The sequence below is a fragment of the Saccopteryx leptura genome, chromosome 12 (assembly GCF_036850995.1).
Source record: "Saccopteryx leptura isolate mSacLep1 chromosome 12, mSacLep1_pri_phased_curated, whole genome shotgun sequence".
In the NCBI taxonomy this organism is placed as follows: domain Eukaryota; kingdom Metazoa; phylum Chordata; class Mammalia; order Chiroptera; family Emballonuridae; genus Saccopteryx; species Saccopteryx leptura.
In genome coordinates this window covers 27,747,170-27,773,700 of record NC_089514.1, presented here as the reverse complement: position 1 = coordinate 27,773,700, position 26,531 = coordinate 27,747,170, and positions in this window count along the sequence as shown.

Genomic DNA, 26,531 nt, shown 5'->3' with positions numbered 1-26,531 from the left:
TCCAGGTCAGGGCACACAAGAGAAGCAGCCATCTACTTTTCCACCCCTTCCCCTCCCCTCCCCTCCTCTCTCTCTCCTTCTTCATCCCACCGCCATGGCTTAAATGGCTCGAATGAGTTGGCCCCCCGCACTGAGGATGGTTCCAATGCCTCTGCCTCAGGCTTCAGGCACTCAAAATAGCTCGGGTTGCCAAGCAATGGGGCAATGCCCCAGATAGGCTGAGCATTGCTCTATAGGAGGCTTGCTGGATGGATCTCCATTGGGGTGCGTGAGGGAGTCTGTGTCTCTGCCTCCCCTCCTCTCAATTAAAAAAAACAACAGAAGAGCATTTATGTACCAAGTATTATGGTGTTTGCCCCTTAGGCCATTTTTTCAGTTTATCCCTCACTAGACAGAGAAGAAATATCCTGTTAGGATCTTCACTGTTTAGATAGGGCCACATTTATATGATGGACTGATTCAGTCACTAAAGCTAATGGTGCAGGACTGTCTATACACTCCTGTCCACTGGGCCCATTTTCTGTGGCCCTCCTTGCTGATAAAGAAACAACACTTGAAAGGACACGGTAAATGGCAAGACTTTAACAGTGCCAGGGGACTGTGTGAGTGCTTAATGAGCCATTTCACTTCGTTAACGTCTTACTCTTTGCTCTGTGATGTTAGGTCAATGGGTAAATTGGAACTAGTATAAAGTCCAAGCCTGCCACACAGATCTCTAGTAATAGAGTATGGGGGTTTTGTCTGTGTCCTTAGTTTGGAAAGCATTTCCTTTGTCAATTTTCAGGAAATAATGCACTGTCTTATCAGAATGGCGACCATTTTCTTATGTTAATGGTTTAGTTGACCCATTACAGGGATTTTGGAACTAACTTACTTTCATTTTGCAGCTTTACCTTGGCCCCAAATCTTGATAACTCACAGCTCTGGTGATAAAAGTTTGTGATTTTCCATATGGCAGCTATGTAATTGTGTGAGAAGTTTCCACCCATCAATCTCTATCTTCTGGTCTACAACAATATTTATTCAAATAGATAATGATATCTAGTCAGGAGGTTGTATGGCAAGTTGTATTTAAAAGACAAAACAGAGCAAAAACAACAATCTTCAAATAAGTCACGTTTTACCTGAAACCAAATTCATTAAGAATCTTTCTAAATGAGGAACTCATCTAAATATCACTTGGTGGACATTAACTAGAGAATAAATATTTGGGAGTAATTTGCTGAGGAGAGGGGTGTGTATATTTGTATGTGGTATGTGTGCATGTGTGTTTGTGTGTTTGCATTTGTGTGAATATGTATGCATGTAAAAGAAATGAAAATGGTAAAACTCAATTTCTAATCCATCACTCCCCGAACAACCTAGGCTCCTGTCTCTGGTATGATAGTGCATAATTATTATTATTATTATTATTTTTTTTTTTTTACAGAGACAGAGAGAGAGTCAGAGAGAGGGATAGACAGGGACAGACAGACAGGAACGGAGAGAGCTGAGAAGCATCAATCATCAGTTTTTTGTTGCGACACCTTAGTTGTTCGTTGATTGCTTTCTCATATGTGCCTTGACTACAGGCCTTCAGCAGACCGAGTAACCCCTTGCTGGAGCCAGCGACCTTGGGTCCAAACTGGTGAGCTTTTGCTCAAACCAGATGAGCCCGTGCTCAAGTTGGTGACCTCAGGGTCTCAAATCTGTGTCCTCGGCTTCCCAGTCCAACGCTCTGTCCACTGCACCACCACCTGGTCAGGCGAATAGTACATAATTTTTAAAGTTGGCTAAATAGTTAAAAGCTTCTATTGCTTTAAAAATTATATTTGCTCCAGGCATAGGTCTGATAATGTTTTTTCTTAAAATATGAAAACACTCTACAAAACCTTTTGAGGGTGCCTGAGAATTAATAGTATTCTAAAAATGGATAAAACATCAACCTCATCTAATCTGAAAAAGTAGATGATAGACTCTTTACTTGAGTGTTTAACAATTTTTAAATTCTAAAATTTAATGTGATCTCTTTCATTAGTGAGACAAAAGAAAAAAAGCAAATAGAAACCAACTGAAAACACAAAAACAAATTTTCCACAGGATGCTTGAGGAAAAATATAAATTTTGTGTTTCTTTAACTAAAACTTTAATATAGCACATAATCATAAAAGAATGAAAGAGAAATTCAGTATCCCCTGAAAATGTTAGACTCTGAATGAAAATTTTATTTATTAAACAGCAAATATTGCAGAAAACACCTTGAAAAGCTTTGCAGGAACTGCTCAATTAACAATGAACAGGTGGCGTACAGAACAATGGCTCTGTTTTGAGCACAAACTCTGGGGTATACAGACGATCTGAAGCCAAAGCCTTTTCTCTCAGAGCATCTGCAATATTCATAGGTCCCACTCTAGAATGAATTTATTGCTGCTGTAAGATATATAAAAGGTTGATAAACTGCTTTCCTGACCTTGGAGAACTTTGTTGGCATATTAAGAGACTTTGATGCATAGTGGAATGCAGGCATGCTTTGTGATTTGTTGGCTTCAGGGCTGGGCGGGCGCTGTGAGGTGCTTGGAAACCAAGGGGAATCTGTAAGGAAGTCAGTGTGTGCCAACGCGCAGCATACGCGCAGTGTTCAATGGCAAAGCAGCAAGTGCGGACTCAGGGGATCTGAATGGTAAACAACTCCAGTTAAACTAAACTTTATGGAGTATCTACTGTTTCCTGCAGTATGTTCCTTTGCATTCCTCTCTGGTAATATGACCCTCTGTACCTTCCTTCCGAAGGATTGCCTCTTGGTGTATATTGGGGCTCTAATGAGTGACAGAAATAACTGGGAGAGGCTACATTTGTGAAAAATAAAGCCAAGCAGTGGTTTAATAATGTGAGGGATGAGCCCCATTAGCGCCACACAGTGTCCTTGAAATATAAAGACCTTATAACAAACTGGAGGGGGGAAAATGGGAAATGCGGAGACTAAGAAAGCATTGGGAACAAAAATTGCTGAAATCCATTTTTATTATACATCCTGGAAGACTCCTTTTAAAACCCAAAGCATTACTACCTGATTTATAGAAAAGTTTTAAATTGTATTGTTCGTTCTATAATATTTAACGTATAACTTTCATCTTTTTATTCAAGGAGTGAGTTCAAAGTTAAAAAAGTATATCGGCAACAAAAATATATTTAACTGCCCAATACTGATCGGACACAATTTTAATTTCTTAATCCAGTCTAATGTATCATTTATGTATTGATTAGATCAGATTTTTAAGTGCTTTCCCTTTTAAACCTATCCTATCTTACCGACAGTGCAACATTCTATCCAAAATAGAATGTTTTTGCCTGGCCAGGCGGTGGCGCAGTGGATAGAGCATCAGACTGGGATGCAGAGGACCCAGGTTCAAGACCCTGAGGTCGCCAGCTTGAGCGCGGGCTCATCTGGTTTGAAAAAAAAAAAATAGCTCACCAGCTTGCACCCAAGGTCAATGGCTTGAGCAAGGGGTTACTCTGTCTGCTGTAGCACCACAGTTAAGGCACATATGAGAAAGCAGTCAATGAACAACTAAAGTGCCACAATGGAAAAACTGATGGTTGACGGTTTTCATCTCTCTCCGTTCCTCGTTCCTCTCTGTCTGTCCCTATCTATCCCTCTCTCTGACTCTCTCTCTGTCTCTGTAAAAGAAATAAATAAAAAAGAATGTTTTTTGTTTTTCAGATGGGTTAATGGTACATTCAAAAAGAAGGAAGGGAGCATCCCTTTCATATGAGCTCTGAAATCAAACCACACTTACACAATTCTTAGCCCACAGGTATTGGAATAACAATGGATCAAAGTCCTTGCCTTGTTACTTGTTTTCAATTTAGTCAAGACCACCTTTCCACTGTGTAGGCTCTCTTAATGACTACATTGCCTGTTCTCACCATTTACCAAATAACTAAGACAGCAGATGCCTTGCTTATCTGTGAATGACTGAAAAGGCAACCCCAGTTCACTGGGTTTCTCTCTATTCTCATAGAAGAGAGAGAAGTGGGTGATTGGTGTATGACCTGGAAAATAACATTTGTTCTCTCTTCTGGTTTCTATAGCAAGGGTGCATGCCTTTATGTTTGCCAGGCCAGTAGTGGACTAGTTAATTATTGGCTTTTTCAAAAAGTTATCTCTAACCCCATTTAGACCAACTAGCCTAAATGGGCTGAAGTTCTGGAAGGTGATGGGTTTGGCTTTTGTCTAGCATGTTGAATATTTATAGACACAATATTTTTATACATTTTAAAGTTTAAAATATTGTATGTGTAGGGGAGGAAAAATAATTTCTTCTCTAGGTTCTTGAGTGAGATGCCTCTGTAATATAAAACAAATAAACAGGTGAACAACCAGCTGACATTTAATAAAATGCATACATGATATACGTGGTCTCTCTGGTATAGATGGAAGATAGCCAGGAAATTCTTGGAATGACTCAGCCATCTCCTTAAATAACATCTTCAGCTAAAGACCAAAGAGGTAGAAGGAGCCAGTTATAGGAGGTTATCAGACAAAGCACGGTAAACAAGGGTAAGGTTGTTATACAGATTTAACTATTTGCAGTCTCCATTGATGAGTTTCTAGAAATTTAGAAATTCCTTCTCTTTATGATATAGAGATGCCCTTACAAATAAGAGATTTTTCTCACAAATGTAAATGTCTTTTACAAATGGGTAATGTCTACTTGGTATTCAGAGCTTCTCTCTTGTCTCCTTTTTAAAAGATATATATATATATATATATATATATATATTAATTTGAGAGGGGGAAAGGGAGAGAAAAGAGAGAAAGAAAAAAACTTTGATTTGTTACTCTAATTATTTATGCATTTATTGGTTGACTCTTGTATGTGCCCTAACCAGGGATCAAACCCACAACCTTGGCGTAATGACTTGAGTTTTTATAATGCACTAGATAGTTTCCATTTATTTCCTCTCCAGATTCATTCTCTGCTCTCCACCCTACTCTGTATCCCAGGAAGCTGACTTGTATGGAGTCAAGTTCAGCTATCTGCTCCCTTATATTCTAGCTTTAAGTTATGTTATGCCAGGGAGAGGTGCCAGTAAGACATTAGACAGTAAAGGAAAAAGAAGACTTGCTAAGCCCTTCTATGGAAGGCTTTAGTTAGTCCTCTCTTGCAATGACCTGTCTTAGATTTTGGGTTGGTCATCACACACTACTGTAGCAACCACTGACAAGGGATGGTGTTCTTCAGCATCTCTTATATGAATTCCCTAAGTCCTTTTCAAAACATTGTAAATAGTCTCTTAATTATATTCTTTAATCACCCACTTTGGTTCCCTACTGGGTCCCTGATGGCTAGGTACAGTAGTTCCCGCTTATCCATGGTTTTGCTTTCCAGTTTTAGTTTCTCATGGTCAGTTGCAGTCTGAATATAGTAAGTGAAAATTTTCAGAAAGAAATAATGCATAAGTTTTAAATTCCGTGCTATTCTGCATAGTGTGATAAAAATCTCATGCTGTGCTGCCTCGGATGGGAATCATCCCTTTGTTCAGTGTATCCACACCGCATATATTACCTGCCCATTTGCCACTTAGTAGTCTCTTGGTTATCAGATTGACTATCATAGTAATCCCAATGCTGTGTTCAACTAACCCTTATTTTACTTAATAATAGCCCCAAAGCACAAGAGTAGTGATGCTGGCATATCATATCACCAAAGAAAAACCATGGTGTATACATATTTGTAAACAACCAAAAAACCCAAACAAACCGGCCCTGGCTGGTTGGCTCAGAGGTAGAGCGTTGGCCTGGCGTGCGGGGGACCGGGTTCGATTCCTGGCCAGGGCACATAGGAGAAGCTCCCATTTACTTCTCCACCCCCCCACCCTCCTTCCTCTCTGTCTCTCTCTTCCCCTCCCGCAGCCAAGGCTCCACTGGAGCAAAGATGGCCCTGGCGCTGGGGATGGCTCCTTGGCCTCTGCCCCAGGTGCTAGAGTGGCTCTGGTCTCGGCAGAGCGACCCCCCTGAGGGGCAGAGCATCGCCCCCTGATGGGCAGAACATAGCCCCTGGTGGGCGTGCCGGGTGGATCCAGGTCGGGCGCATGCGGGAGTCTGTCTGTCTCTCCCCGTTTCCAGCTTCAGAAAATACAAAAAAAAAAAAAAAAAACCCAAAAACATAGTAAACAGGTTTGGTATTTGGTTGCAGCATCCACTGGGTGTCTTGAACATATCTTCTGCAGATAAGGGGGAACTACTGTATAATTTTTAGAATTAAACTTAAAACACAGTTTTTTTGTTTGGTTGGTTGTTTTCATTGTAAAGCTTCAGTTTTTAGAGTGGTTTGAAAAGAGTAAAAACAAATGAACGGTGATAGTATCTTTAGAATCAATATTTTCACATTAAAAATGGCAATACTAAATAGAATGCGCTTCTTTGGACATCAAATAGCTGGCTCTTCTGTTATCAACCACAATACTTAACGGTCACATCTAGTCTTGGCCTCAGAGGCCATCTGGTATTGTTCTTTCTCAAGTCACCTGTTAACTGTCCAAAACATTAGGGGTTTTTCAGCATTTTTAATTTAATTAATTGTAACATGTTATTTTAACCACTTTTCTTTTCTTCTAGAAATACTCTCCTCCCTTGTTTTCTGTAACTAAGATGCAAAGTCACAGGCTTTGCTCTCATATTATTTATAATTCCATTCAAGCAATTATTTATAGATTCATGGAAAATTTCATATACTAAGTAAAACATTACACATATATTGAAGTAAGTGGTTGTTGTAGATATCAAGTAATATGCATATTCATAGGAGGAAAACTGCTATATATATTGATAGATTAAAATAGTGAAGAAAGTTTATCTCAATGATATCTTAATCATAGTCAGTTGGATCTTAGTTAGTAAGACCTGCATAGTTAACCAGAAATGGAATACTACCCCAAGATGAGCCCAGGGGAACTGTCACAGTCAAGGTATAGAAACAAGAAATTACCAGCCACGCTCAGTATATTTGGGAGCAATAAGACAGAAGGTTGCAAAGGTAACTTAGAAACCACTGAAATATCTTTTTCGTAGAGGAGTTATTTTTTGAAAGCTATAATTTAGAAAGATTAATTCGGGGGGATTGAACAGTTGTACTGAGAAGGCAACTGGAATCATGACTGACCCAAAGCTGCTTTACACAGAAAATAAAATTTTCCTTTTATTGAAAGCTTTATGGTTTAAGCATGTGTTCTTTATTTTATTAAACAGGTCATATTCACTGTAGAAAAATTTTAAAACAGGCACACACAAAAAGGAGCTAAGAAGACATAAATTTTTCGATATTTTTGCAATCAATTTTGATATGTACATCTTTCTGGTTTGTTAGTTTGTTTGTTTTCATCACTACTTTTACATACAGAGAAATCTCAAACTAAATATTGAAAGTTTCTGGATATAGAATCTCAAAGAGTAGCTAAGACTAATTACAGCAAAGTGTTCAGTAAAATCACCATTTAAAGGGAAGACTGGTATAGTGCATATGGAGCGATGGCCACATGGTGATGAAGGTGAAGTGTTCACAGATCTTTCCATTTTTAAGAGAAATGATGAATTTATTTATTTATTTATTTATTTTTGTATTTTTCTGAAGCTGGAAACGGGGAGAGACAGTCAGACAGACTCCCGCATGCGCCCGACCGGGATCCACCCGGCACGCCCACCAGGGGGTGATGCTCTGCCCACTAGGGGGCGATGCTCTGCCCCTCCGGGGCGTCGCTCTGCCGCAACCAGAGCCACTCTAGTGCCTGGGGCAGAGGCCAAAGAGCCATCCCCAGCGCCCGGGCCATCTTTGCTCCAATGGAGCCTTGGCTGCGGGAGGGGAAGAGAGAGACAGAGAGGAAGAAAGGGGGGGGGGTGGAGAAGAAAATGGGCGCTTCTTCTATGTGCCCTGGCCGGGAATCGAACCCGGGTCCCCCGCACGCCAAGCCGATGCTCTACCGCTGAGCCAACCGTCCAGGGCCTGAATTTATTTTTTATATCTATATATGTTGGTAATAAAATTCATTTAAAAAATGTGTAGACAAATTCCACAAAGGTCCACAGAAAAACCAACAAATAAACCTCTTTTGTATGCTGTATTCAGTTCTGAAGCTGAGTATGATCAATAAAGTTGAGATTAAGACTCAGACCTATGTTGCCAGATCTATCAAAGTTCAAGTCCCAGCCCCATTATTTGTTATGTAAAGGTGACCAAATTCGATCACCTCCTTAAGCCTCAGTTCCTTCATCTGTAAATCAGGAATAAAATCTTTGCCTCTTAAAGTCACAAGAGTTAAATCATGAATGTGGCATTAACATACCACTAGGGACATCTTAAATGGTCAGTTAATATTATATTTTATTAGTGGTACCATAAATGCTTAATGTTTTCTATCATACTTGTTTTGTTTTGTAAAGTGTTTTCTGAACACACTTGTTTATAACTATACAGCAATATATATATATATAATATATATATGGGCAAATATTTATATTTAGTCAAATTGTTAATGTTTTACCAATTTATTTTCTCCACAAAATAATATATTTTATATTTCCATCACTCGTTAACATTAACAACTTTAAGAATATATTACTGAGGAAATAATCCCACATCTAGGAATTAACTTTTAGAAAAGAGATAAGGCATATTTTACACACACACACACACACACACATATTTCTTAATAAAAATGGGATTATAGTATGATTTAACCCACTTATTTATAACACTATTACAGTCATTAAAAGAAGTGAGTTAACATAAATAGATAAACTACTCTTTCTAAATGAAGTCCTGGGAACATTTAAAAAAAGATACTGACAGATAAGCTTCTCATAATGGAAGAGCCTTTCTTACCCCATATTTATCCTGATATGCCTTACCTTCAAATTGTTGTCTGTCTTATTTTGAATTCTATTTAAGCATATATAAGTTTCTTTAGTAATAAGCTATTCTATATGGAGGTCGATTTGAAGCCAACTCACTTTAAAGCTCAGTTACGCATTAGGTTTGTCCCGAGTCTTCTTTTTACATTTGTTTGCACCCATAAACACTGATTCCATGGTCACACTTTTGAGGTTATTTGTTGTTAAGGACAGTCCCTCGGTGATATGTCACCAGGACAGGCAGCCGGTGTTGGAGGTGCCGAAACGCTCTGGCCCCGGAGCAGGGTTACTGTTCATGGACTGAGACTGTGGAAGATATATGAGTTCTCCCGCCATTGTTCCGGGCTCAGTACAGGAGTTTAACAGAAGAAATCAATGAGGCACAGCTGTGTAAAATAGGGGTCAAACATGTACAGCTGTGGCGCCACATACATCAGAGAGCGCTGTTTGATTTTTCTCTAGGCAGCATTCATTATCGAAATGGGCTTCAGAAGCTTTTTATTAAAAACAAATTGATGTTAATTAATTCTGATTGCTGGGGCCATTAGTCAGCTATCTCATTGCAGGAAACTGAATCAAATCAAATTGTTCTCTGTAATCTCTGATGGCTTGCTATCTCTAAATCTCATTTTAAATTGGATTTCTAATATTTTAACTTAGAGTGTTTCTACTCTGGCTTTCTCTTGATTACTAGCTTTCTTGTTCTTTGGTTATTTTAAGCTTCTTTGCAAGATGTATTATAATGTTTCCTACTTATTTACCTGTGATTTTATATGATTTACATTTTTCTGTCTATCATATATTTCTGAATTCAAAGAAATTGTATTTATTTTCATATGAATACTTAGGATCTTGAAATCTAAATACATCTTTAAATAGAAATAGTTCTTGTTTTTCTCCATTTTGTAAGAGGAATATCCTTTAACATATGAATTCGAACAAAGTATTTCTGTAGTGTTTTAAATGCCTGCATACTATAATTCTTATCCTGTATGTTATTCTTTTTTCATGCCTTATCTCTTTCTAACAAACATACACATGCATAAACAAAAGAAAGAAAAAAAATCCTTGCAAAGATCTTTTTTTTCCTTTCTATAATTAGTCTGAATAAGATCCAGTTTAATTGCCCTCTTTTTCTTTGTCTTGGTCATTTGTCTTTCTGAATGACCAACAAATTAGGTACAGGGCGATATGAATTATGTTTGTTTGGTTTTTTCTTCCTCTTCTTTTAACTGATGAACAGTGAGAAGAAGTCGGAGGCAGAATCTCTGTAATATGTGAGAGAGAGAGAAAGGATGTGTGTGAATATGTGTGGGGGGTAGAGGAAGTGCAAGAAGGAGTTTCAAATGGTATGTAACAGAAGACAGGATTGTGGAAAGATGAAAGCATGTGGCAGATGTCACAATACGGAAGAAATTGGAGGTGATGTAGAAATTAAAGACAATGCTGCTCTTAGACTCCAGCAAACAGAGCCCATTCTTCAGGTGCTTCCTAACCTTTGTAATGCCTTTTTCAGAAGTTGCTACATCCTATCCAACGCCACTGAAAAGCGTGGCTGGTGGCTCCCTAAGCTTCCCCATATCCAGACTAGGTAGAGCACCCCAAGCCCAGACTGGGACCTGCAAGTGCTTTCGTTTCTGTTTCTATCGTATGGGGCTGCTTCTCCTCTGACTGAAACTGGAGTCATTCAGAAAAGCGGATGGCCTCCACAATTTGCATCTATAGGCCATTCCAGGACCCTTTGGCCAAGTCACTAGGATCTAGTGTCAGGAAGTTAGCCTGGTATGTGAATTGTTCTCTCTGACTAGTTAAGTATTTCTCTAAAAGGATCACATGAGATAAGACTTTTGACATGCTGACTTGGGGTGACTATAACTCTTCACAGAAGGAGTACAGGGCTCTGATCTACCACCACAGAATCTTAGGCTTGAACCTTTTGGCCATCATTGGCTTTGGCCCACATGTTTCAAGAATAATGCCACCTGGGTGTACAGTATCTAAAAGTGATAGAGGTTATCATGGCTATGCCCTATCCAGTACTGTGTCCCCCCACTCCTCACCCCACAATGGCAACCATCCCTCAGGTAGCTGTACACCATATAGTAGGCATCTTCTAGGGACTGTCATTTCTCTTCCTTCCCGTGACTTTCCAGATCATTGTTCCGTATGTCAATGGAGAACTTTTATCAATATCTACTTTTGCTTCAAACTTATATGGTGACTTTGTATTCTCCCAGGTGATTCTTAAACTATGCCAGACAGAATAAGGACATTCCTTTAGCAAATGGGACCACTCTTCTCACTCCACCTATAGTCCAACTTACCTATATCCTCAGCTAGTGGTATATGAAATATGATCACATTTTTTTTAATTAAGTGAGAGCCAGGAGACAGAGACAGACTCCTGCACACACCCTGGCCCGATAGAACCCAGCACGCCCCCTACAGGGTGATGCTCTGCCCATTTGAAGCCACTGCTCTTGGCAACCGAACTATTTCAGCACCTGAGGCAAAGCCATGGAGCCATCCTCAGCTCCCGGCGCCAAATTGCTTGAACCATTTTTCCTGTGTGCCCTGAACGGAAGTCGAATCCGGGACTTCCACACTCCAGGCCAACACTTTACCACTGAGCCAACCAGCCAGGGCCTAAAATGATCACATTTATGATAAAAGTAATTCCAGCCTCAAGATGTAATGTTTAGAGAAGTGCTACTCTACTTTTATTCTATAAAACCTCATACACTAAATTTAACTTGATCAGATGACAAATTATCATTCACGATTTTCTGCAAATCTCTGGATAAAGCTTGCATTTTGATCATCTTCAAAACAGCAAAGTAACATCCTTTGAGAAAGTCAGTTCCATGGGCAGCATGATGGATGGTGCAGCATTATGAGTAATGAGGTAACTGGAACTAAATAAATGGTACTATGGAACTGTGATAGCAAGAAGATCTATATTGTTTCAATACAAACGGGCTCTGAGGAGTATGACATGGTGAGTAATACCAGTGTTGCTGCTTTTTCCACCTGGTGGGAGACATGAAATTAGCCAGCCGTAACACATCGGAAAGGAAAGAACAAGAGGTGACTCCTGGGTCTGAGCACAGAATGTCCTGGACAATAAACAAAAACTCAGTCTTCACCAGTTGATTACTAAGCCTCTGACATAGGCCCATGAACTTCTAAATAACATTTTAATCAAACTGTTTATGTCAAAGTGTTTAATACACTTCAAGAAATATTTTCCCAGGGTTCTCAATACACTAGGGACACCTCATTCACCAGTTTCTTTCTGGTGATCCACTCAGATACCTAGAGCTGTGTACAACACAATCATTCTTTGAAAATGGCAAGAGGATGTTACATTTCAAGGACACTATTGATAAAAATCATGATTTTTCCAAAAGTAAGAGGAGAGCATTTTTCCAGATTATGTGGAACGATTTGAAAGAGTACATTCATTTGGTTATTTCTCTCTTAGTTCAAGCATTCAGAAAATATTTTGATTATAAAACCAGCCATAATTCTTACAAGTTTGAATATATTTTCTTCTTGTAGATTGAGTTAATACATTTGAACTGATGAAAATGAATGCATTTATTTCGAATATTATTGAAGGACCACATAAAGTCCAGATTTATAAAAACAAACAAACAAAATCTTTGATTTTATTCTCTACTTTGAGTTATTACACTTTAGTGGAAGAGAAAAACATGTGAACAGATAATTACACAATGTGTTTGAGAACAAATACAAAAAAGAAATTAATCAGAGGGGAAAACAAGAGCAAGCTTTGTATGTGGTAATTTTTCAACATTCTTCCAAGATTAAGTGGAGTTTTCAGGGGCATAGGCAACAGAAGTCTAATACAGGCTGACAGACAGGTATGTAAATATTAGTATGGACCCTAACTTTGTGTTTCTCTTACACTGTCACTTAGATTCATGAGATAGGAATATTTCTCAGAGCAATCTTTAATCTCTGTGCTTTAACATAACTAAAAGGGAGTTAATTGGTGTATTTTGAGTGGTATGTCTCAAATTTCCTGACTGCTATACAAAGTATTATACACAATACTTGTATATATCAATGTATATATCGGCTAGCCCTCGATATATTGATAAATTATTTCTCAGCCCCAATTCCACATTTTATAGAAGTCAAAGCTCCTCTGTAAAATTGACTGAATTGCCAGAGATTTGCTTATAAGGGTCCCTTGACCTTGGACCCTGTCTCCAGGCATGCCACAGCACCTGTCACCATGCTGATGAGGCCCTTTACCAGTCAGTGCCTTAAGACCTCTTCTTCTGTCATGGCATATGCAAATCATCACGGTCTTAGGGTCCCGCCCTCCAAGCCATTCCTGTGGGATTCCAAAGAGAGAAAGAAAAAGTGAGAGAGGGAGGAAAAGAAGGAGGGAGGGAGAAAAAGGGTCAGGAGAAGGAGAGGAAAGAAGGATGAAAAGAAACAAAGAAAGACAAGACGGGAGGGAAGGAGGGAGAACACTTTATTGTTAAGCCAACACAACAATTTCATTTTATTTTCTCCTTAAGACAAATTGGTGATTTGGATTCTCTAAATCAGGAAACTCTTTTTTATTTTGTTTTTATTCTTAAATAGGCTATATCTTATTGAAGTGTGTGTGTGTGTGTGTGTGTGTGTGTGTGTTGCTTTTTTAATAAGAAGCCCACAGGGAGATCCAAAATCCATGTGCCCAACCATTTAAGTAATTTCTTTAATAATACAGGAAGAAGAACTCCTGATTTAGGATATTCTTAGCACATTGTTTCCCTGTGTACATTATAAATGTAAAGCAGGCCCCAGTGCTGTCTCTCCACAGGGAGAATTTATGACATGGTACTATTTAAATGCAGAGATTTTATAGTGTTTCATTTTATGATCTGCTCTGCCTAAAATGACCTAAGGTATAATTTTCCTCCCACTGATGGATGCCATCTACAAAGTGCCGCAGCTATTGAAGGGCTGGGCTGAACCACTAAGGGAACAATTCTCACCTTTATGTCTTTTACTTCTAAGCCCAGGTGGTAATAAAAGGGTGGTACATCAGTTAAAGGCTATTCATTAAGTGCCCTTGAGCATGTTTGTAAGTACAGGGAGGCAGAAAGACTCTCAGAGCCGTTCTGACCACAACTGTTGGTCATTTGAAGCGATTACCAGAGGTGGTCTCTGTGAATGTTCCTAGAACAAGTGAATTGTCTACGGGGGAAAAAAAGCAAATTCCTAAGTAGCTTTTATGGCCTATATCAGTGGTCCCCAACCTTTTTTGGGCCATGGACCAGTTTAATGTCAGAAAATATTTTCACAGACCGGCCTTTAGGGTGGGACGGATAAATGCACAAAATAAAATTATGTGATCGGCGTAAAAACTGTGGTATTTTTAAATATAATTGTCGAACTTACGAGACAAGCGTCAAGAGTGAGTCTTAGACGGATATAACAGAGGGAATCTGGTCATTTTTAAAAAGTAAAACATTGTTCAGACTTAAATATAAATAAAACGGAAATAATGTAAGTTATTTATTCTTTCTCTGTGGACTGGTACCAAATGGCCCATAGACCAGTCCCGGTCCGTGGCCCGGGGGTTGGGGACCACTGGCCTATATGGTCTCTGAAGCTATTAAGCACATCATCACCCATGAGGCCAAGTGGCTGCTTATCTCTTCCAAATACATGTCATGTGTATTTGGGACTCACTTAGTGTCCTGTTCAAGGTAAAACACAATTTCTTACAACAGGTTCTTAGCAATACATATTGAGCAAAGCTCCAGGAAGGATGCCTATGAATTTGGAAGCACTGACTTAACTGCTTATGCTCAAAATAAACCACGGGTGATACAGTCAGTGTATTTCAATGCAACCAGTGTATTTGGGCTCCAATTCAATCAGTAGCATGATAAATTCAGGTTTATAAATATTTTGTTAGGCCACACAATCATTATCCAATGACTCAGCACTACACTTCCCATCCACTTTACCACATGGAAACCTGATATTAATTATGAGCTGGTCAATCCCATGATCCCCTGGAGCCACCCCGACCTTGCACTAGTCTCATTACTCCAGCTGTTCCATGTTTCTCATCTGTTGTGTTTGTTTTAATGCTTCAGCTATTGGTCTCTGGTTATATATATTGCACCTTTTGTTTCTACAGTCTGATAATGCTCACATTTTAAAGATTGCATTAGCTTATAATATCTTCCAGTATAAGGACTGTGCATAACCACCATAGTGCCTTAGGGAAGAATTATATATACTCTAGGGGCAAAACTGACATTGAGAAGCAGTTATCTTAAGCCTCATGTAAAAGCAAAGTAATACCTGTCGAAGAACAATTTGAAGTTTTGTCTAAACTTACTAATTTAGTCACATGAATAGTTAAGGAAGATACAACAGGAAATTTAAATAACCGATCTTTCTACATAGGTCGTATGCACTTAAAGTTGTGACTTAATGCATGCAAGTGGCTCTCTCCAGTCAGAACATATTTTTACCCTTTGGAGAAGAGGTGAGTAGAGTCGTAACAGTCACTTTATTTGTATGTTATTGAAAAGTGGAAACCAGTGTGGAAAAGCTAGTGCTTTGGGAGTTCAGATGCCAAGCTGTAGATGTCTGCTGTGTCTGCAGTCAGTTGGAGAGGAATTAAGAGAGCTGCCACTTAAGGAAAGAGTGGAGACCAAGTTAAAGGTGTCCCTAGACAGGGCACAGTCTGATACAGACATCACGAAGAAGAAAACTTTCCCTTTTTTTCCCTAAGATATAAGTAGTCATTAACCTAAAATGAATTCTATCCACTACATCAGAGAATGAGCACTGTGTGTCACTCACTTGGCATATGAGGGGACAGCTGCAAAGGATTGTTCTCCCCCAAACTAAGCTAGCTGTGCATGCTCACCTTTCTACATCCTTCAGATGAAGTGAAAATTTAACCAGCTTATTCAGATCAAACTGAGAGAGAGAGGAGTTCCACTTTTCTTTTTTATATATATATGTATATTTTTAAGATTTTATTTATTCATTTTAGAGAGGGAAGGAAGAGAGAGAGAGAGAGAGAGAGAAAGTTGGGGAGGAGCAGGAAGCATCAACTCCCACATATGCCTTGACCAACCAAGCCCAGGGTTTTGAACAGCTACCTCAGTGTTCCAGGTCGACGCTTTATCTGCTGCGCCACCATAGGTAAGGCCTTCTTTTCTTTTCTTTTCTTTTTCCTTTTCTTTTCTTTTCTTTTCTTTTTTTCATTTTTCCGAAGCTGGAAACGGGGAGGCAGTCAGACAGACTCCCGCATGCGCCCGACAGGGATCCACCTGGCATGCCCACCAGGGGGCGATGTTCTGCCCCTCTGGGGCGTCGCTCTGTTGCATCCAGAGCCATTCTAGTGCCTAAGGCAGAGGCCACAGAGCCATCCCCAGCGCCCGGGCCATCTTTGCTCCAATGGAGCCTCGGCTGCGGGAGGGGAAGAGAGAGACAGAGAGGAAGGAGAGGGGGGAGGGGTGGAGAAGCAAATGGGCGCTTCTCCTGTGTGCCCTGGCCGGGAATTGAACCCGGGACTCCTGCATGCCAGGCCGACGCTCTACTGCTGAGCCAACCGGCCAGGGCCTTCTTTTCTTTTTTAAATGGTTAATTTTATTAACTCACTTCCAGTTATTTTTAATTCTTTAATTGATTTTAAAGAGAAAGGAAGGGAGAGAGAGAGAAAAGAAAAGAGAGAGAGAGAGAGGAACCACAATCTGTTCCTGTATGTGCTGTTCTTATATTTGCCCTGACCTGGGATAGAACCCAGTAACCTCTGTGCTTCTGGACCACACTCTAACCACTGAGCTACCCAGTCAGGACAAGAGATTTCACTTTTATTGGAGTCCAGGTGGCAGGCTAGTGTTTCCAGATCTCACTCTTTATTGATGAATTTAAAACACAAAAGTAGTATTTTACAGTGTGGGAAGAGAAAAAACAAGTGGCTCAAATGGTCAGTTATCAAAATTAACCAAGATCTCTAAAGCAAAGGAGCCTGGGTGGATTGGGGCGGGAGATGAGGACTGGGAAGTGGAGTGTGTGTGCAAACAGCCTGGCTCTTTATCTAGTCAGGGCTGGCAGTGTGTTTATTGGAGATGGCCATATTTGAAGTGATTGCCTCTTTCAGAGGATGCCACAGCAATCAAAGCTTAAGTCCTGCACTCGCACTGCAAAAAGAAAAGCCAACTGTCAAGGTTTACACTGCAAGTGGGCTTAGGTAAGATGCATTAGGTAATTAAAGAGCAATATCAGCCTTTAGACATGAATGATTCCAGATGGTAGATAAATTGTAATTCTTGATTGCGAATATTCTTAATATAAATGTATACAAAACACTTTACAATTTTGCTTTTTTTAAAACATATAAACATCACACCAGCTCTATAAAGATGTGGTTCTACCCATGTATTATAGATATAAAAAATTCTTAGCAACATTAGCAATTCACCCCAAGTCAGACAACTCTTGAGAGTTTGTGCCAGGATTTCAATTTGGTTCTAAATGAAAGGTATTTCCACTTCATCCAAACCACAGCACTACTACCGAATCCTGAGACTAGATCAAATGTAGTTAGTCTGTGATTAAAAGCAAAGGCTGTGCAGCCAGGCTACCCGGGTTCAGATGTCAGCTCCACCACCCCCATCTTTGCAACCTGGATAAAGTAACTCGATCTCTCAGCGCCTCGGTCCCTGTTAATGGGGGTGATGAAAGTGTCTAATTCATAGGCTTTCTCAGGATTTGTTTCTTTTTGTTATAAAGCTAACTGACCACCTTGAGGTCAGTTAAAAAATTCCTAATTGAGGAGTTGAAGTCACCTAGAGTATAACAGATAATACTGTACAAGTGTCTATAAGAAGTACATTAGAGTACATTAAAGGCACCATAATGGTGCCCGATGTTTCTGACCTACTGAAGTTTCTTGTCACTTCTAAGCTTGCCATCACTAATAAGCAAGTCTGAAGTTTTTGAGGCCTTCAAGATTGAGTTACTACCAACCTCTGTTTCATGGATTCTTATACTTTCACATTACTCAGACTGCAGTGTGCCCAAACACACAGAATAATTAGTATAAAAACTGTAAACTCCAATGAATGTGAAAATTGAATAAAATGTATATGTCTGATATTGAATTTAGTGAAATTTAATTGATGGACTTTTGATTACACAGGGAATAGAAAATCATCCACAATTTACCTGCGTCAGCAAAAAGGTATCATGTTTAACGATTGCACCTAAATTTTGGAATCATGTAAATTCAGAGATTATTTAGTTCTCTTTGTTATGATTTCTAATCAAATACTGTACCTAAGAATTCTAATACAATATTTCAGGACACAAAATTTCCATTTCCATGGTAACTTTATTTTATTTTTGCAATACAAAAAATAGACATAAGATATGGATAGAAGCCCTGGCCGGTTGGTTCAGTGGTAGAGCATCGGCCTGGTGTGCAGAAGTCCCAGGTTCAACTCCCAGCCAGGGCACACAGGAGAAGCACCCATCTGCTTCTCTACCCCTCCCCCTCTCCTTCCTCTCTGTCTCTCTCTTCCCTTCCCGCAGCCAAGGCTCCATTGGAGCAAAGATGGCCCGGGCGCTGGGGATGGCTCCTTGGCCTCTGCCCCAGGCGCTAGAGTGGCTCTGGTCGCAACAGAGCGATGCCCCGGAGGGGCAGAGCATCGCCCGCTGGTGGGCAGAGCGTCGCCCCCTGGTGGGCATGCCGGGTGGATCCCGGTCGGTCGCATGTGGGAGTGTCTGTCTGACTGTCTATCCCCGTTTCCAGCTTCAGAAAATACAAAATAATAATAATAATAATAAATAAATAAATAAATAAATAAATAAATAAATAAGAGGGAAAAAAAAGATATGGATAGATTCAGTTGCCTAAGGGTGCACCAGCTTCAACCAATTTTTACCCAAATATACTTTCTACTATTTCTAGAATAACCAAATAGAGCCTTCTCGTATGCCAGCATTACTCCTTGTTAACATCCTTTACATGGTTTGTTATTATATAAGGATAGCCGAAAGATGGCAGATAATATATTGTATAATATCAGCAATATATATTAGACAAATATATATATATTTCCTGTCAAAGACAGACTCATTAATTAAGCCAGCAAAATCAAATCCTTTTACTTGTGTTTTGTTTAATTGCTCATTTGCCTTAGATTTGCCATAAGTCTTGCCAGTTTTTCTGCAAAATACCAGTGGTGTTTATTCTTTTCTTTTCACTTTAGTTACTCTCAGACTTCTCCAAATGCATATCAACTCATGCCTAGATAACTGCAGTAAACCACTTAGCTGAGTTCCCAGAATCCAAGTCCAATTGCCGTATCCTAAATAATTTTTGCATAATATTGGCAAAACTAATGGTCTCCTCCAATACTAAAGTTATTTTGATTTTTTAAAATCTTTGACAGTTTACTCACTGGAAATTTTTCAAGTAGTATATTTTTTAAATATCTAATTATTTTCAAACTTAGGTAACCGATGCTTCTTGATATAAGAAAACAACTTCAGTCAAGCTAGCATCAGACAGTGGATGTCTATCTATCCTACTCTCTTCCCCACCCACACGTGGCTCTGTAGAATCCCTTTCCTAAAGGTATCTGTGTACCACCTGGGCAAATGCTCTCAGCAGTTTCTCTGCAGTGTAGGCCATGTCTCTCTGGGTGGTCTTCAATCACTGCTATGGGAACAGTTGGCTTGCTTCCCCATTGGCCATCTCCATGGGCTGAGCAAACTGAACGTAACATGTAAAGAATATACCATGTGGGATATGAACTGGCAATACTTCCCGATTGACCTCCAGCTCCCCTGTTATACCTGGACAACACTTTGAAGTATTATTAGCTATTTTCCCCCAATTCTGCTACTTATTTCATGCCATTAAAAACATGATATCAGGATGAAAGTGTTAGTGATATACCCTGTCAACTTACAGTACATTAGTGTGATTTTGTAGTCTTGAAAAGCAGTTTTTTAAGGGCCATTCCTTCCTGAGCTAGTGTTAAGAAAAGTTCATTTGAGACCATGTTTTGGTATTTAAGTAGTAGTTTAAATTTGTGAAAGTTAGTATTTATGCTTCAGTTATTTCTAGACAGAATAAAGAGGTTAATTTCAATTATTTGTGTATATATTATCACAATATATATTGTGAAAGAGACAGAGAAGACAGAGAGAAGAACAGACAAACTGGAAGGGAGAGAGATGAGAAGCATCAATTCTTTGTTGCGGCACCTTAGTTTCTCAGAGATTGCTTTCTCATATGTGCCTTGACCAGGAGGCTACAGCAGACTTGCTCAAGCCAGCGACCTTGGGTTTAAACTGGTGAGCCTTGCTCAAACGAGATAGCCCGCACTCAAACTGGTGACCTCGGGGTCTCGAATCTGGGTCCTCCGTGTCCCAGTCCAACGCTCTATCCACTGCCCTACCGCCTGATCACGCTGTATATTTTTTTTTTAATTTTTTTTTTCAGAGACAGAGAGAGAGTCAGAGAGAGGGATAGACAAGAACAGACAGACAGAAATGGAGAGATGAGAAGCATCAATCATTAGGTTTTTTTTGCGCGTTGCGACACCTTAATTGTTCATTGATTGCTTTCTCATATGTGCCTTGACCGCGGGCCTTCAGCCGACCAAGTAACCCCTTGCTAGAGCCAGTGACCTTGGGTCCAAGCTGGTGAGCCTTGCCCAAACCAGATGAGCCCGCGCTCAAGTTGGCAACCTTGAGGTCTCAAACCTGAGTCCTCCACATCCCAGTTCGACACTCTATCCACTGTGCTACTGCCTGGTCAAGCCAGGCTGTATATTTTCAATGTTGATTTTTTTACTGCCTTTAAACTCACTTATTTAATTTGATGGTTTAGTTCTAAGGATTTAATGGGCAATGTATTAGAGTCTACAGAGTTCTATATGATCTTTATCTCTTGATATTCAAATCTTTTCTTCATCCCTTACCCTGGTGTGTAGGCAGGACCTGTGACTTGCTTCTAACCAAAAGAATATGATAAAGAGCCCTGGCCGGTTGGCTCAGCGGTAGAGCATCGGCCTGGCGTGCGGGGGACCCAGGTTCGATTCCCGGCCAGGGCACATAGGAGAAGTGTCCATTTGCTTCTCCACCCGCTCCCCCTCCTTCCTCTCTGTCTCTCTCTTCCCCTCCCGCAGCCAAGGCTCCATTGGAGCAAAGATGGCCCGGGTGCTGGGGATGGCTCCTTGGCCTCTGCCCCAGGCGCTAGAGTGGCTCTAGTTGCGGCAGAGTGACGCCCCGGAGGGGCAGAGCGTCACCCCCTGGTGGGCAGAGCGTCGCCCCTGGTGGGCAGAGCGTCGCCCCTGGTGGGCGTGCCGGGTGGATCCTGGTCGGGCGCATGCGGGAGTCTGTCTGACTGTCTCTCCCCGTTTCCAGCTTCAGAAAAATACAAAAAAATAAAAAGAAAAAAAAGAAAAAAAAGAATATGATAAAGGAAATTGGATGGGTTGTTTAGCTCCTCTTAAAAGAGTTGTTCCAGGCCCTGGCCAGTGGCTTACTGGATAGAGCATCAGCCAGTGTATGAATGTCCCAGGTTTGATTCCCAGTCAGGGCACCCAGGAAAAGCACTCATCTGCTCCCCCTGCCCCTGCCTTCTCTCCCTCTTCCCCTCTTGCAACCAGTGGCTTGATTGGTTTCTGTGTGACTCCAGGCACTGAGGATAGCTCCCTTTGAGCACATCAGCCTCAGGTGCTAAAAAGAGCTTGGTACTGACTCGAACATCAGCCCCAGACAGGGTTGCTGGGTGGATCTCGGTTGGGGTGCATGCTGGAGTCTGAGTCTGCCTCAATATCTCCCCTCCTGTCATCTAAAAAAATAAAAGGCCCTGGCCGGTTGGCTCAGCGGTAGAGCGTCGGCCTGGCGTGCGGGGGGACCCGGGTTCGATTCCCGGCCAGGGCACATAGGAGAAGCACCCATTTGCTTCTCTACCCCCCGCCCCCCCTCCTTCCTCTCTGTTTCTCTCTTCCCCTCCAGCAGCGAGGCTCCATTGAAGCAAAGATGGCCCGGGCGCTGGGGATGGCTCCTTGGCCTCTGCCCCAGGCGCTAGAGTGGCTCTGGTCGCAGCAGAGCGACGCCCCGGAGGGGCAGAGCATCGCCCCCTGGTGGGCAGAGCGTCGCCCCTGGTGGGCGTGCCGGGTGGATCCCGGTCGGGCGCATGCGGGAGTCTGTCTGACTGTCTCTCCCCGTTTCCAGCTTCAGAAAAATACAAAAAAATAAATAAAAAATAAAAAAAAATAAAAAATAAAAAAATAAAAAAGAGTTGTTCTAGCAGCCATGTTGAAAGATCCTGCATGGCTATGAACTATGGATGATTCCAGGAACTACAAGCAGTCTTTAGGATCTAAAAGAAACTTCTAGAAACTCAAGCAGCGCCCACCCAATGCAAACGCAAGAAACTGGGCCTTCACTTCTACAGCCACGAGGTAATGGATTTTGTCAATGACTTGAGTTAGCATTGAAGTATAACTGTCTCTAGCCACTAGGTGAAAATGCAGTCCAGCCAGTGTGTTGACAGAGGACTCCACTTAGCTGTGCCCAAGACTGCAGATCCACAGATTTTATGAAATCATAAATATGTGTTGATTTGATCTACTAAGTTTGTGGTAAAGTTCTACTTAGTAATAGAAAATTAATGGAAACAAAAGTTGGGTTTTTTTTTTCCAATTCTTCTACATGTTAGTATTTCGCGTTCACCAACCACCCAGTTTCTCAGGTAATCCATTTCCCTACCCTGTACATCCAATCCATGAGAAGGAATTTTTCATGTCTATCTGCAACACATGTCCCATCTCCGTCCCTTTCTCCTTGACTCTTTCCTGCTGCCAGCCTTCCAGCCTAAGCCTGTGTGGTCTGTGCCCGGGACTACTACCCTATCCCGACTGGTTTCCCTTCTCACACTCCTGCCCCTCAGTCCACTCTCTGCATGCAAGTCAGGATAATGCATATTAAAAAGTGTCATTTTCTACCTTAAATTGTCTCATGGCTTTTTCTCACCATATTTTAATATTTAATAATAGTAATAAGATGTAATAAAATCTTCAAATGATGTAGTACTGTCTACACATCTTGAACATTGCCTTCCATTGATATTTCACTTCAGGTCACTCTGCTACTCATTCCTTAAGCCCCGTCACTGAGCATCTTTCTGTTCCTCACAAAAATCGCGTTTGTTGCTGCCTTGGTGTTTTTGCCCTTGTTTATCTCACTGTCTAGACTGTTCCAGTGGCTGGCAGTTTCATTTCCCCCTAGTCTCAGTTCACTTTCTCCGTGTGCCCTTTTCTGACTACACAGTCTAATTACCTCTGCAATTTCTATAACACTACCCGATTTTATTTTATTTTATTTTTACAGTGACAGAGAGAGAGAGTCAGAGAGAGAGGGATAGACAGGGACAGACAGACAGGAACGGAGAGAGATGAGAAGCATCAATCATTAGTTTTTTGTTGCACATTGTGACACCTTAGTTGTTCATTGATTGCTTTCTCATATGTGCCTTGACCATGGACCTTCAGCAGACTGAGTAACCCCTTGCTCGAGCTAGCGACCTTGGGTCCAGGCTGGTGAGCTTTGCTCAAACCAGATAAGCCCGCGCTCAAACTGGTGACCTTGGAGTCTTGAACCTGGGACCTCCACATCCCAGTCCGATGCTCTATCCATTGTGCCACCACCTGGTCAGGCCTGATTTTATATTTTTACAGTACTTATTATTGTCTGTAATGATATTAATTATTATTTTGTTTACAAGTTTGCTGTCCGCCTCTCCTACCAGAATATAAATTCTTTGTGAGCAATCTTCACTCATACTCAACACCGATTATTTACCACAATCCCAAAATTGGGCTGGGATCCCAAATCTTCACTCACCCAGAAAAGCTGAAAATGATTGGCTTAGACAATATTTTAAATAAATCTACCTTAGCCTGGGTTTTATAGAAAGTGGCTCCTAAGGCAAAGATTTAAATGGCTGATGCTTGATTTGGGAAATGTAAACCCTGAGGAGCTGGAATGAGGATTAAGGGAAATGAGGGAAGAAAAGCTGCAAAGTGAGGCATCACGACGTTGGCTCTGGTTCACAGATAACCTTGAAGAAACACAGTGGTTCCCTCGTTATGGGATCCACTCAACACATGGGAACTTCATCAGCGGGCTATAGGGAGATATCATGACTTGGGGCAGTTCACGGAAAAGGAAAGAACAAAGAAAGAGTTTATCTCTCCAGTTTTCTATTTTTTCCTCTTTCAGAGCAGTCAAAGTTCACCCCATGGGTATTAACTCCCTTAGCCCGATGGTGTCATAAGTTCCTTTTTACCTCTTAACTATGGTATATACTCTGCCCTGTTGTATGGCATTGTATTCCCTTCTAGGCATGATAAAGAAAACCATAAACTCTGCTTGCAAGCTGGTCACCAGGTGCATGGCTGTAGCCAAGGAGGAGGGCCTGACAGTCCCAGGATTGATTGGTCCCAGTTGTGGAAGCTCAGCCTACCCAGGAGGCAAAGAAGGCTGAGGATACTTGAGATAGCGCCAAAAGATTTATGAATGATATGGAATCTTACGTCTTAAAAATTATTGATTTCAACACATCATAATAAGTTAACTCCCTAAACAGAGAGAATTTTGCAATTCAACTTATGACTACCACTTCATTCATATCCTCTTTTTAATTTCAGGTCATTTTTTCTTCCTACACTGCTGTTCTTCATTAATCACATCATTGCAAGCAAACCACTGTTTTCTCAAAAATCTGATGGAAAATGGATCTCATCTGATGTGTAACCCAATCCTAATTATTCTGTCACTTAAATATCTCTCAAATTCTTCCTGCCAATATCTCCAGTCATTTCCAAATTCAACTCTTCTTCTCTTACTTTGATTGAGGCAATGATTTCTTAAGTGTTAGGAGTTGAATGGTGTCCCTCAAAGGATATGTTGATGTCCTAACTCCCAGTACATATCAATGTGACCTTATTTGGAAATAGGGTATTGACAGTTATCCTAAAGTGAACTTAAATTATATTGCCTTAAGATGTGCCAAGATCCATATGGCTAGTGTCCTTATAAGAGGAGGAGAGATACACAGCTACATGGGGAGAGTGCTTTGTGAAGACAGATGGAACCAGAGATTGCACGAATACAGCTAACTGCAAGCCAAGGAACACTGAGGGGTGGCAGCCACCTCCAGCAGCTAAGTGAAAAAGGATGAATCATTCTCTAGAGTCTTCAGTGGGAACATGGCCCTTCTGACTCCTTGACTCCAGATTTCTAGCCTCCAGACCTATAAAAGAATACATTTTTGTTGTTTTAAGCCACTAAGTTTGTTACTACAGCTGTAGGAAACTAATACCCTAACTAACTCCGGGACCCTCAGTTCAAAGGACCACCAGCCACAATCATGAAAACCAGGAACAGACCTTGCTACATAAATAAACAATCATATAAAGTGGAAAAAAAACAAGAACAAATCCAAGATAATGCAGCAGAACAGAGCATACTATTGTAATCAAATACAATTCATATAAAAACTTGTAACATGTTCATAATATGCATAATTGCTATTTTGCACATTATAATCAGCAACAAATGACGAACACTATTTTTAAATGAATTATAATTAGTAACGAGAAAGTTATAAAATGTATATATGATTTCATCAGTAATTTTGACTCCCCTTCTGGGGCATCAATTATCCAGCATCCTTTGAATAATTTACTAAGTGCAAACTCATATGATTAGTGAAATTTAAGAACATTTTCTGCTCTAAACAGGCTTCAAAACCTTTTGGCAAAATCACTGTAGAGCATGGCTTTGGGCTGAGTAAGTAAGATCTCATCCAAAGTGTTTGGAGATGGGGCAGTAGTGGACTGGAACCCTAGCAGAAGAATGTATCTAATAGAGAGGAGGGTAAAAACCTAGTAAAATTTAATGGTGGGTTACAAGAATATAGGTTTCTTGAGATGAGGATGGTGAGTTGGAATGCTTGAATTCTTATTTGATTACTGTCCTCTAGAATCATGAAATAAAAATAGCCAGGTGAGAAGATCTGAGCTTAAAAATGAGGATATCCTTTGAGGCACAATATTCTCTATCTTAGAAATAGTCTATGGCAGGGGTCCCCAAACTTTTTACACAGGGGGCCAGTTCACTGTCCCTCAGACCATTGGAGGGCCGGACTATAAAAAAAACTATGAACAAATCCTTATGCACACTGCACATATCTTATTTTAAAGTAAAAAAATAAAACGGGAACAAATACAATATTTAAAATAAATAACAAGTAAATTTAAATCAACAAACTGACCAGTATTTCAATGGGAACTATGCTTCTCTCACTGACCACCAATGAAAGAGGTGCCCCTTCCAGAAGTGCGGCGGGGGCCGGATAAATGGCCTCAGGGGGCCGCATGCGGCCCGCGGGCCGTAGTTTGGGGACCCCTGGTCTATGGCATCCAGTCTGAATTGCAAAGCATGAAACAGCATGTGACGTGATTAATATTAAATTCTGTCTTAATGTGATGGTAAACAAGAGAAAAAGCATGACTGACTATACAGGGAAAATAGTGGATTTTTAACAAAATAATTT